We start from the raw sequence: 13,502 nt of genomic DNA on the forward strand, positions 1-13,502 counted from the left end.
AGTTCTGGAGTAAGATCAAGTCATGTCTGGGATTGGGAAGTGGCTCGAGCTCAGGTGCAGATAATGCAGTATGCGTGAAGTGTGGGAAGCCGCACAAAGGAGTATGTCTGGTTGGGACGTCAGCCTGCTTCAGATGTGGGCAGGAGGGACACATGGCACGGGAGTGTCCTAGAGCAGCTTTTGTGGCACACTCTCAGCAGACAGCTTCAGGTAGTGTGGCACAGCCAGTAGCTCCAGCCGCGACACAGGCCAGTGGCAGAGGTAGAGGGAGAGGGGCAGCCTCTTCTTCAGCGGGTTTCAGAGGTGAAGGTCCATCAGCTCCGGCACGGATCTTCACTATGACTCAGCAGGAGGCTAACACATCCAACACCGTGGTGTCAGGTAATCTCATCATTGGGTGTTCTGATGTGTATGCATTAATGGACCCGGGTGCATCTCATTCTTTTATTGCTCCGAGAGCCGTTGAGAGGTTAGGGTTGATGGTCTCTAGGTTAGAGTGTCCCCTATGGGTCAGCGGACCCAAGTGTGACCCGTCAGTGGCAGAGTCAGTCTGCCAATGTAGTCCAGTTTTTGTTGAGGGAAGATGCCTTTCAGCCGACCTTGTGGTTCTAGATTTGACAGATTTTGATGTCATTCTAGGGATGGATTGGCTATCTACCCATGGTGCTACCTTGGACTGCAGAGACGAGGTAGTCAAGTTCAGAGATCAAGACGGGTCGGAGGTCGTCTTCAGAGGAGACAAAAGGGGTACACCTAGAGGTCTGATATCAGCTCTTCAGGCTCGTAGGTTGCTTAGGAGGGGATCTCAGGGGTTTTTGGCTCACGTGAGAGAGCTTAACAGTCAGGTTAGAGAGCCCGCCTCAGTGCCAGTGGTCAGAGAGTTCATAGATGTTTTCCCAGATGAGCTGCCAGGTTTGCCACCTTCCAGGGAGATAGAGTTCGAGATAGAGTTGGTGCCTGGAACCAGACCGATCTCTATCCCTCCCTACAGGATGGCACCAGCCGAGTTGAAAGAGTTGAAAGAACAGTTGCAAAAGCTGGTAGATAAGGGCTTCATCCGACCGAGTACCTCACCTTAGGGTGCTCCAGTGCTCTTTGTAAGAAAGAAGGATGGATCCCTTAGACTTTGTATCGACTACAGGCATTTGAACAAGGTCACTACCAAGAACAAGTACCCGTTGCCTAGGATCGACGATCTATTCGACCAGCTAGCAGGAGCGGGTTGTTTCTCCGAAATAGATATGAGATCGGGGTACCATCAGCTGAGGATAAGGCAAGAGGATATGCCGAAGACAGCGTTCAGGACCAGATATGGGCACTATGAGTTTATTGTAATGCCGTTTGGGTTAACCAATGCCCCTACAGCATTCATGGATCTCATGAACAGGGTTTTTAGATAGTACCTGGATCACTTTGTTATTGTCTTCATAGATGATATCTTAGTGTATTCCAGGAATGCAGAGGAGCATGCCCATCATATGAGGACAGTTTTACAGACTTTGAGGGAGCGTGGCTTGTATGCCAAGTTCTCCAAATGCGAGTTTTGGTTGAGGAGCATCTATTTCTTAGGGCATGTGGTGTCAGAAAATGGAATAGAGGTGGACCCCAAGAAAGTGGAAGCTGTAGCCAACTGGCCTAGACCCACCACAGTGACAGAGATCAAGAGCTTCTTGGGTTTGGCAGGTTACTACAGGAGGTTCGTTCAGGACTTTTCTAAGATAGCAGCTCCTATGACCAGACTGACTAAGAAGAACCAGAGGTTCGTGTGGTCGGACCAATGTGAGGAAAGCTTTGAGGAGCTAAAGAAGAGGTTGACTTCAGCACCGGTGTTAGCTCTGCCTAACAGTGAGGAGGATTTCACAGTGTTCTGTGATGCATCCCGTGTGGGACTAGGTTGTGTGCTAATGCAGAATGAAAGGGTAATTGCTTATGCTTCTAGGCAGCTGAAGAAGCATGAGTTGAATTACCCCACACATGACCTAGAGATGGCAGCTGTGATCTTTACACTCAAGATGTGGAGGCACTACCTTTATGGGGTTAAATGTGAGATCTTCACAGATTATAAAAGCCTGCAGTACATCCTGAGTCAAAGAGAGTTGAATTTAAGGCAGAGAAGATGGGTAGAACTGCTGAGTTACTATGATTGCAAGATTCAGTACCATCCGGGTAAGGCGAATGTTGTGGCAGACACCTTAAGCCAGAAATCACTTGGCAGTTTGTCCCACATATCAGCAGAGAAGAGGCCAGTGGTGAAGGAGTTTTACAAGCTCATTAGTGAAGGTCTACAGTTAGAGTTGTCTGGTACAGGTGCTTTAATAACCCAGATGAGAGTGACACCTGTGTTTCTGGAGCAGGTGGCTCAGAAACAGCACGAGGACCCAGAGTTAGTGAAGATTGCCAGGACTGTTCAGTCAGGCAAGAATGAAGAGTTCAGATTTGACAGCAAGGGGATCCTCCGCTATAGGAATAGATTATGTGTACCAGATAACATAGGTCTGAAGGGGGACATTATGAGGGAAGCTCATAATGCTAGGTATAGTGTTCACCCTGGAGCCACCAAAATGTACCAGGATTTGAAAAGAGTCTATTGGTGGCCAGCTATGAAAAGAGAAGTGGCACAGTTTGTGTCAGCCTGCGAAGTATGTCAGAGGGTGTAGCTGGAACACCAGAAGCCGACTGGAATGTTAAACCCACTGTCGATTCCAGAGTGGAAATGGGAGAATATAGCTATGGACTTCGTAGTGGGGTTACCGGTAGCGTCTAACAGATTAGACTCCATATGGGTGATTATGGATAGACTCACCAAATCTGCTCACTTCATCCCTGTTAGGAGTGGCTATTCTGTGGACAAGTTGGCGCAGGTGTATGTTGATGAGGTTGTCAGGTTGCATGGGGTTCCTGTTTCTATAGTGTCTGATAGAGGGCCCCAGTTCACCTCCAGGTTTTGGCGGAGTCCGCAGGACGCTATGGGTACCAGGTTGGATTTTAGCACTGCTTTCCATCCTCAGACGGACGGACAGTCAGAGAGGACCATCCAGAAAATAGAGGATATGCTCAGAATGTGTGTGCTAGATTTTGGCGGTTCTTGGAGGCAGCATCTACCCTTGGTGGAGTTTGCCTACAATAATAGCTATCATGCTAGCATCGGGATGGCTCCATATGAAGCTTTGTATGGAAGGAAGTGCAGGTCACCTGTCTGTTGGAAAGAAGTTGGGGAGAGGTCCTTAGCAGGGCCAGAGTTATTAGAGATCACCAGCAGGGTAGTACCCATTATCAGAGAAAGAATCAGACGGCTGTGAGTCGGCATAAGAGTTATGCAGATATCCGCAGAAGACAGGTAGAGTTTTAGGAGGGGGATTTGGTATTGCTCAAGGTGTCTCCAATGAAAGGGGTGATTCAGTTTGGAAAGAAAGGTAAGCTAGCTCCACGGTACATAGGACCCTTTGAAATCTTGCAGAAGATTGGGAATGTATCGTATAAGTTGGACTGGCCTACATCTATGGAGAGGATTCATCCGGTTTTCCACATTTCTATGTTACGGAAGTTCGTGTCAGATTCGGGCAAGGTTCTTAGTGAGCCTGATATGGAGATCCAAGAGGATCTCACCTATATTGAGCAGCCAGTACGGATCCTAGACACTCAGATCAGAAAGCTAAGGAACAAGGAAATCCCGATGGTGAAAGTCCTTTGGAATCACCACAACATAGAGGAGTGTACCTGGGAGACACGGGAGTCCATGCTCCAGCAATATCCTCATCTCTTTTAAGGTTAGTATCTATGTGTTTTATGTGTATGATATGTTGTATGTATTGCATGTGCTAGTTGAGGAACATTCGAGGACGAATGTTCTTAAGGGGGGAGAATGTAATACCTGGCTAGACTCCGGTATCGGAATTCCTACCGTCCGGTGGAATCTCGAATGTCAGAAACCCTAGAAGGGTAAAATCATGTTTTCATAAAATGTTTTCATGTATTTTATGTTTTTAAGTAAGAGATAAATTGAGTTTTGAATGAAAAGACCATGGAGGCATTTTCTAGGTTCGGCCGCCGAACCTCAAAGTTCGGCCGCCGAACATTTGAGAGTTTAGGAGGGAAGTTAGGCTCCCGAAAGTTGGCTCAGGTTCGGCCGCCGAACCCCATGTTCGGCCGCCGAACTTGCATGAGTTTAGGAGGCACTTTAGGCCTCCGAAGGTGGTCTGGCCAGCCTCTATATAAGAGCTCCATGGCCAAAACGGGCGAGTTTTCTCCCCATTTTCGGCCACGGTAAGTTTCTGCTCTCCCATGGTTCGTTTTTTATGATTTTCCTCTGATCTTTCATGTTTTAACGAGCTTTATGTTGATTTGAAGATTTTTGAGCAAAAGAGCAAGTTTTAGAGCTTGGAGGTCCAAGGAGTTAGATCTCTCCCAACTCCAAGCTAGATCACCTCTACTCTCGATCTTCAAGAGGTAAGAGTCGATCTTGAACCCATTATATGTTTTAAACAAGTTTTAAGTTGTTTCATGGGGTAGAATGGCATGTATAGGTTGATGTGGAGTTTTTGGTTATATGTTGTTTATATGAGCAATATATGTTGGATATGCATGTTTGATGTGTTGTAGATGGGGTTTAGGATAGTTTGTAGCCCTTAGGAGCTTGTATGCTTGTGTATGCATGTTGTAGAATAGGAAAATGCATGATTGAATGAGTTGGGAAGCTTTTATGCATGTTTGAACCAAGTTTCTGCCCTTTGGGAGAAACCAGGTTCGGCAGCTGAAAGGACTTTCGGCCGCCGAACCTGCCTGTGGTGGCTTGTTTCGGCTGCCGAACCCTGCCCCCGAAAGCTGGACTTTCGGCTCTGGAAGGGAGTTTCGGCCGCCGAAGGTGCCCCCGAACATGCATGAGTTTCGTCTCTATCTAGCACTTTCGGCCGCCGAAGGTGCATGACTTTCGGCTCTGGAGGGACTTTCGGCCACCGAACCTGCCGTCGAAAGTGCCCTGTTCATCCATTCTTTGTATGATTTCTATGATTGTTTTGAGACATTTTAGGGGGTTTTTGGGGAGTATTGTAGAGTTATGCTCTTGTAAGTTTGGTCCCTCATTTGAGTCCACCTGTGTAGGTTCGGACCCGAGGAACCGAGGACCCCAGCAGTGAGTCAGCTGCTTCAGAGTCTTGTTAGAGCTAGCCAGAGGTGAGTAGAATAAACCTTAATGTTTAAAAATTAAATGAAAGCTTTAGCATGATTCACGCATCACGAATGCCATGAGATATACTAGGGTGCTTGCATTAGAATTCACGAATATGTTGCATTGCGTATTATGTTGTTGATGCGGATGAATGTTGGATGATCCATTAGCCTTCATATGTTATGATATGATGACATGATATGGAAGTCCAGGCGTGCCTGCTCTACGCCCCTGGCACTATGTAAGAGAAAGTCCGGGTGTGGCCTGCACTACGCCCCCGGCACTATTGGATATGTATGTTATGCTATGGAAGTCCAGGCGTGCCTGCTCTACGCCCCTGGCATGATTAGACTGTATAGAGGGCTAAATGGTGACAAGTTCATCCTTGATGTGAATTGTTTGTGCTGTGACGCATTCCATGATATCATATGTTTTAAATACAATGTTTTACTATTATGCTCACTGGGCTCTTGTAGCTCACCCCATTCCCTTAACCCCCAGGTTTGCAGGTATAGGGTAGACCAGGAGGTCAACAAGAGTAATGAAGTTATGGTCATGTAATAGCTAGTGTGGACATGATAAATGTTGATATGTTATATTTAGTACAGTCATGTAAAAGTACAGTATAGAGATGTAATGTAATGATGTTTATGGAAGTTTAAAGTTGTGCTTGATCATAGTGTGATGGTTATCCCTTTTATATACATGATCTAAGTTTTTATGATGTTCATGTTCAACCAAGCTTAATTTATGTTATGATACCCCATTGGAGCATTTGATGAGGGCTCCAGTGTGCGGTTTATGTTTATGTCTATGAGAATGCACAGGTTAAGCTTGGTAAGAGAAAAGAAAAAGTTTAATGTTTTATGTATATGTATGATCATGTATGGGATTAAACAGGTATACAGGATGTATGTTAGGCTTGCTACGGGTCCCGGCGGCCTTATGCCGATCTGGATCCTAGCGCCAGTAGCGGTCCGGTTTCCGGGTCATTACATGTGAAGGTAAAAACGTGGAGCATGCTTGGAGAGGTAAGTGGAAGGCTCTTTGGTCATTTAATTGCTGTCCAAGGTCTTCAAGAAGTTGCCCTAGAAGTCCAAGAGGCTGCCCATGCACTAATAAGGAAGGTGGAGCCTCTTTTGAACCTTGAATGTGCATGGCATGAAGTGGGTGGGTGTAATACTCGGCTAGACTTCGGTATCGGAATTCCTACCGTCCGGTGAAACTTCGGATGTTGGAGACCTCTAGAAGGGTAAAACCATGTTTTCATAAAATGTTTTAATGTGTTTTATGGTTTTAAACAAGATGGAAATGAGTTTTTGCATGCAAACAACCTTGGAAGAAAACTCAGGTTCGGCCGCCGAAACCCAAGTTCGGCCGCCGAACATGCATGCACTTCGGGAGAGGCTTAGGCCCCCGAAGGCATAAGTGAGGGAAGTCCAGGTTCGGCCGCCGAACTTGCATGTGTTGCGGAGGCACGTTCGGCTTCCGAATATGGCCTGGCCAGCCACTATAAAGGAGTCCCTTAGCCGAAATGGGCGAGCTTTCTCCCCATTTTCGGCCAAGGTGAGCCCTTCCGCCATTCCTCACCAATCTTGAGTTTCTTCCTTCAGATCTTTCAAGATTTTCATTAGTTTTAACTTTGTTTTTGAAGATTTTGAGCTTTTGAGCAAAGTTTTGGAGCTTGGAGGTTCAAGAAACCCAATCTCTCCCACCTCCGAGTTTAGGTCGTCTCTCTCTCGATGTTCAAGAGGTAAGAGCCGATCTTAAGCTCATTTCATGTTTTAAGTAAGTTTTAAGTAGATCTTTGGGTTAGAAATGCATGATAGGTTATGGATATGTTTTTGGAGTTTATGGGTTTAATGTGTGTTCATGAACAATGTGGATGCTTGATGTGTTGTAGATGGGGTTTATGATGGTTTGAGGCCCCTAGGAACATGTATGCTTGTGTATGTGTGTTGTAGAATAGGTTTGATGCATGTTTGGAAGGTTTGGGAGGCAATTATGCATGAGGAGCTGAAGTTTCTGCCCTTCGGCAGAAACCAGGTTCGGTAGCCGAAGGACTTTCGGCCGCCGAACATGGCTGGGAGGCAAGCCTTTCGGCTGCCGAAGCCTGCCCCCGAAAGAGGACTTTCATCTCTGTCTGGGACTTTCGGCCGCCGAAAGTGCCGCCGAACATGCATGAGTTTCGCCTCTGTCTGGGAGTTTCGGCCGCCGAAGGTGCCGCCGAACCTGCCTGACTTTTGGCTCTGGAGGGACTTTCGGCCGCCGAAGGTGCCGCCGAAAGTGCCCTGTGCAGCCCTCCTTTGCATGTTTTTCCATGATGTTTTGAGGTGCTTTCAGGGAGTTTTTGGGGAGTATTTTAGAGTCATGTTCTAGTATGTTGGTCCCTCATTTGAGTCCACCTGTGTAGGTTTGGACCCGAGGAACCGAGGACCCCAGCAGTGAGTTCAGCTGCTTCAGTGTTGTCAGAGTCAGCCAGAGGTGAGTGGAACTAAACTTAATCTTTTAAATTGAGAAATTAAATGTTTTATCATGTTTCATGCATCATGATTATGCAATAGGATGATTGCATTAGATTTCACGAATATGCCGCATTGCATCCTTTGTTGTTGTTGTGGGTGAATATTGGATGACCCAATTAGTCCCTGACAGGAAGACCAGGACCCCATTCTACGGCCTGGCACAGAGTAAGGAAAGATCAGGACCTCATTCTACGGCCTGGCATGGTTATGGGACTCGAAGACCAGGAGCCCAGAGGAGGCCCTGGGGCAATGGTAAGTAATGTATGATATGACAGGAAGACCAGGACCCCATGCTACGGCCTGGCACAGAGATAGCTGGGACTAATTGGTGACAAGTTCACCCAACCCTTATGTGAATTGTCTGTGTTATGATGCATTTCATTGGAGCATAGTGTTAATATGTTTTTATAGTTCTACTCACTGGGCTTTTAGCTCACCCCTCTCCCTTTACCCCCAGGCTTGCAGGTACAGGATAGAGCAGGAGTCCGGATAGAGTAATGAAGTCTTAGTTGTAATACCCGGCTAGACTCCGGTATTGGAATTCCTACCGTCCGGTGGAATCTCGGATGTCGGAGACCTCTAGAAGGGTAGAACCATGTTTTCATAAAATGTTTTAATGTGTTTTATGGTTTTAAGCAAGATGGAAATGAGTTTTTGCATAAAAACAACCTTGGAGGAAAACTCAGGTTCGGCCGCCGAACATGCAAGCATTTCGGGTGTGCCTTAGGCCCCCGAAGGCATAAGTGAGGGAAGTTCAGGTTCGGCCGCCGAACCTCAAGTTCGGCCGCCGAACATGGCATGCATGCGGAGGCACGTTCGGCCCCCGAACGTGGCCTGGCCAGCCACTATAAAAGGGTCCCTTAGCTGAAATGGGTGAGCTTTTCTCTCCATTTTCGGCCAAGGTGAGCTCTCCGCCGTTTCTCACCAATCTTTGAGTTTTTCCTTCAGATCTTTCAAGTTTTTCACTAGTTTTCATCTTGTTTTGAAGATTTCCAAGTTTGAGCAAGTTTTGAGCTTGGAGACCCAAGGAAGTTGGAAATCTCCCATCTCCAAGTTTAGGTCATCTCTCTCTCGATCTTCAAGAGGTAAGAGCCGATCTTAAGCTCATTGCATGTTTTAAGTAAGCTTTGAGTAGTTTTATGGGGTAGAAATGCATGTTAGGCTATGTTGGAGTTTATGTGTTCATGTTGTGTTTTTGAACAATGTGGCTTGCAAATGCATGTTTGATGTGTTGTATTTGGGGTTTTAGATAGTTGATGCCCCTAGGAGCTTGTATGCTGGTGTATATGTGCTGTAGAATAGGTTTATGCATGTTTGGATGGAATGGGAGGCGTGTATGCATAGAAGAACTGAGTTTCTGCCACTGAGGGAGAAACCAGGTTCGGCAGCCGAAGGAACTTTCGGCCGCCGAACATGCTTGTGGAGGCAGCCTTCGGCTGCCGAAGCTTGCCCCCGAAAGGAGACTTTCGTCTCTATCTAGGAGTTTCAGCCGCCGAAAGTGCCGCCGAACATGCATGAGTTTCGCCTCTGTCTGGGAGTTTCGGCCGCCGAAGGTGCCGCCGAACCTGCCTGACTTTCGGCTCTGGAGGGACTTTCGGCCGCCGAACCTGCCGCCAAAAGTGCCCTGTCTAGCCTTCTTTTGCATGTTCTTGCATGGATGTTTTGAGGTGTTTTAGAGGGTTTTTGGGGGATGTTTTCAGAGTCATGTTATAGTATGTTGGTCCCTCATTTGAGTCCACCTGTGTAGGTTCGGACCCGAGGAACCGAGGACCTCAGCAGTGAGTCAGCTGCTTCAGTCAGTGTCAGAGCTAGCCAGAGGTGAGTAGAATAACTCTTTATGTTTCAAGAAAATAAATCAGTTTTGAGCATGTTCATGCATCACGGATGCCATGTGATATTTTAGGTTGTTTGCATTAGAAATCACGAATATGTCGCATTGCATAATATGTTGTTGATGTGGATGAATGTTGAATGATTCATTAGCCCTCATATGTTATGTCGTGATGATATGATATGGAAGTCCAGGTGTGGCCTGCACTACGCCCCTGGCACTATGTAAGAGAAAGACCGGGTGTGGCTTGCACTACGCCCCCAGCACCATTGGTTATGTATGTTATGTTATGTATAAGAGAAAGACCAAGTGTAGCCTGCACTACGCCCCTGGCATGATTGGATTATGTAGAGGGCTAAATGGTGAAAAGTTCATCCTTGATATGATTAGTTGTGATGTGATGCATTTCATGATAGCATGTGTTTTAAATGCTTTATTATTCTGCTCACTGGGCTCTAGTAGCTCACCCCTCTCCCAAATTCCCCAGGTTTGCAGGTACAGGGTAGACCAGGAGGTCCTCAGGAGTATTGAAGTCATTTGTATGTAATAGATAGACCGTGGACATGATAAAATGTATCAGTAGTCATGTAATGTAATGATATTGAGGATTAGAGGTTGTGCTTGACCTATGTTTAAGGTATCCCTTTTAATGCATGATCCTGGATCTTTTATGATGTTTATGTAAACCAACTCAACTTATGTTGTATTTGCCTTTGGGGCATTGGTGAGATCCCACAGAGGGGTCGATGTTTATGATTATGTCTATGTTCAACACATGTACAGTTTGAGTTTGGTGTTTGAATGAAAGAAAATTTTTAATTTTTATGTATGTTGTTGATCATGTATGGGATTGAACAGGTTTACAGGTTGCATGTCAGGCTTGCTACGGGTCCTGGCGGCCTTAAGCCGACCTAGATCCTAGTGCCGGTAGCGGTCCGATTTTCGGGTCGTTACATTAGTTATGTAATAGCTAGTGTGGACATGATAAATGATTATGATGTAATGTAAAAGTACAGTATAGATATGTAATGAGATGATGTTTATGGATGTTAGAGGTGTGCTTGACCATAGAATGTTGTTATCCCTTTTTAATACATGATCTTAGATGTTTTATGATGTTTATGTAAACCAACTCAACACAGGTTATGCCACCCTTTGGGGTACTGATGAGATCCCACAGAGGGATCAATGTTATGTTTATATTATGTATAGTGCATGCACAGGTTGAGTTTGGTGTATGAATGAAAAAAAAAGTTTTAATTTTTATGTATGTTGTTGATCATGTATGGGATTATACAGGTTTACAGGTTATATGTCGGGCTTGCTACGGGTCCCGGCGGCCTTAAGCCGATCTGGATCCTAGCGCCGGTAGCGGTCCAATTTTTGGGTCGTTACAGTGGAAAACATGTGATCTTCAAGATTTGCTTCCCTTGCAAGCTGGATCTTTTAATTCAAAGTTTGAATGTGAATCTTGAAGATTTGGAATTTAAAATTCTTTCCTTGATTTGCTCTACACATGTGGCAACTTGGAAGGCTTTATCTCTTTTGCTCCAAATAAGCCAATTGAAGGATATTGGCTTCAAAGTGTCTTTTCTTTCCTTAATTTGGCTTGTGGAAATAGATTTTCGGCTGCCAAAGTTCGCCTCCGAAGGTTGGACTTTCGACTTTAGAGTGAAGGTTCGGCGGCCGAAGGTGCCGCCGAAGGTGGCCGAGTTTCGAATTTGGAGAAGACTTTCGGCCGCCGAAGGTGCCTCCGAAGGTGACTGAGTTTCGAATCTGGAGAGGACTTTTGGCTTCCGAAGGTGCCTCCGAAGGTGGCTTTTCCAATTTTGGCACTTTTTGGCAGTTTTAAGAGCATTTTCTCCGGATTATCTCTTTACACCTTATGTCTGCAAAACATGATTAAAACCACAAGATTAGGTAGAAAAGATGTAAATAAACATCAATAAGATCATGATAATATGGACTAAAATATGCTCTATCAGATGATAATCATTATTATGTAACATGCAAACAAATAATAATGATAAAAACCTCTTTTAATAACCAAAATGACATATAAAAAGGTTCAAGATAATGGCCTAGGGCATATACACTAACAGTTTAGGCTAAAAAATGCAATGGCGACTTATCAAAGGTTAGTGTTAGGAATCTTTAAAGACATGGTGGGGTCAACCATCAAGGTGTACATGAATTATATGGTGGTAAAAAAGTCGATCCATAGAAGATCATCCATAAGATATCCAAAAAGTCTTTGACGTGCTGGATAAGGCAGGTATAAAACTTAACCCTGAAAATGCACCTTTGGGGTAAAAGCTAGGATGTTTTTAGGGTACATAGTCTCAAAAAGAAGTATGGAGGCAAACCCAAAAAAACTAGTGCCATCCAAAATATGGAGGCACCTAAAACCATAAATGATGTATAGAAGTTAAATGGATGGGTAATAGCTCTTGGTCGGTTTATATCATGCTTGGCCAGGAGGTTTTTACCATTCTTTATAGCCTTAAAAGGCAAAAATAAATTTATTTAGGGAGAAGAGTGTATAGAGGCATTTGAAAATTTAAAAACCTTTATATTATCTCCCCCTTGGCTAAGCTCGCTTATCGAAGGTGAGATTTTATTTCTATACTTGTTTATGATGCAAGAAACAATAAGTTCGGTACTTGTTCGAGAGAACAAAGAGGAACAAAGCCCAGTATATTATGCCAGCCAAGTCTTGAAGGGGGAAAAATTGAACTATTCCCCTCTTGAGAAATTTGCATTTACATTTGTCATATTTGCCATGAATTTGCATCCCTACTTTGAGTCACAGACCATAGAAGTTAGAATAGATTATCCCTTGAAATAGGTACTACATATGCTGAAGCTATCAAAGCGATTGTCCACCTAGGTGGTATTACTGTCAGCCTTCAATATCAGGTGTGTCGCAAGAAAAGTGATGAAAGCCCAGGCAGTAGCCGACTTTATTGCAGAGATAACTCTAACATTAGAGACTTTGAATTGCCTAAATCACCTACTCAAGAGTGGAAGATTTGGACGAATGGTACTTGCAGAATTGAGGGTTCTAGAATTAGAATCCTCCTGCAGAGTCAAACCAGGATAAAGCTACGCTACACTGCAAAATTCACTTTCAACGCTACTAACAATGTAGCCAAGTACAAGACTGTGATTATGGCCCTAAAAATCATTGCAGAAATAGGTATACAGAAATCTATTATTTTCAGTGACTCACAGGTGGTTATTAATCAATACTAGGGATAATTTAAAATTCAAAAATCAAATCTTGTTATTTACAAAGAGAAGGTTCGTTCCTTAATGGCAAGGATCAAAGACAAGCAGGATAATTGTGAACTTCACCAGGTGGCTAGAGGTGACAACGAAGAGACTGATTTTTTTACCAAAATGGTAGATTGTTATTAGTATTTTATTTATGATGCTGAAAATGCAGTTGGCTTTTACATTTTTCTTTTCTTTTCCGCTTTAGCAAAGTTAAATAGGATTGCACTATAAATAGTGGAGATCAACCAACATATTTTTGTTCATACTTCTGTCATTCTTTTGAAAGTCTTTTATATATATATTTAAATTTTGATATTTATATCTTAATATTGTAATTATATTATTTTGATTACCATGAGGAGGATAACGTGTAACAACCTTTATAGTATTAGATTTCATAATGCCACCAACAAAAGAAATATGTTAATGTGTTTTTAAGTATGTTTCTTTTGCTTAGTCAAGAGTCTTAGGGAAAACTCAATCTTCTAAGTGTCTTTCATTATTAGAGTTAGATAGCGAGTGTGACAACCATAGTTACAATACTTTGCTTCACCCTCACAATTGAAATTAGCCCCATAAAGCTTCAATATTGACCTAGACTTGGAAGAGTGGTAGTTGGTTAAACGAGATGAGGTTGAAGATGATAGAGCATAATTTAGTCCATTTTATATTAATATTATTGATAAATATTTACATGATTTCT

Source organism: Manihot esculenta, chromosome 9, assembly GCF_001659605.2.
Source record: "Manihot esculenta cultivar AM560-2 chromosome 9, M.esculenta_v8, whole genome shotgun sequence".
NCBI lineage: Eukaryota > Viridiplantae > Streptophyta > Magnoliopsida > Malpighiales > Euphorbiaceae > Manihot > Manihot esculenta.